Source organism: Populus euphratica, unplaced genomic scaffold (genome assembly GCF_000495115.2).
Source record: "Populus euphratica unplaced genomic scaffold, PopEup_1.0 scaffold78.1, whole genome shotgun sequence".
In the NCBI taxonomy this organism is placed as follows: Eukaryota; Viridiplantae; Streptophyta; class Magnoliopsida; order Malpighiales; family Salicaceae; genus Populus; species Populus euphratica.
This window is the reverse complement of record NW_011499867.1, coordinates 1,920,041-1,920,366: the sequence shown is the minus strand read 5'-3', so window position 1 is coordinate 1,920,366 and position 326 is coordinate 1,920,041. Positions and strand designations below refer to the sequence as shown.

At 33.7% G+C, this 326-nt stretch overlaps 1 protein-coding gene across 2 annotated transcripts in view; it reads right to left on the bottom strand.

The window, feature by feature from the left end:
• Positions 1-326, bottom strand: part of AGT2 (alanine:glyoxylate aminotransferase 2) — a 48,989-nt gene that overhangs the window by 44,870 nt on the left and 3,793 nt on the right. The window lies entirely within an intron of this gene.

Below are 326 nucleotides of genomic sequence, written 5' to 3'. Positions count from 1 at the left end.
ACTTCAATGGCTTGATAGAATAGTTTAACATGACTGGTCTCTCCCTTTTTTTATCTAGCTAGTGATATTTCTTATATTTTTTGTTTTTCTTCTGTACTAGCAATTTTTTCTCTTTTTTTGGTTTATAATTTATGTATGGTACAAGGAGAAATATAAAGCAAAGAGCATTTCCAGTTTCACGTCTTTAGTTTTTTAATCTTCTTATCCATCCGGTGCACCCTCACTTTGTTTGTAACCTTCACAAATCTCTCTATGGTTTAAAGCAAGCCCCTCGGGCTTGGTTTCATCGTCTATCTACTGCATTATTGTCTCTTGGCTTTTTTATC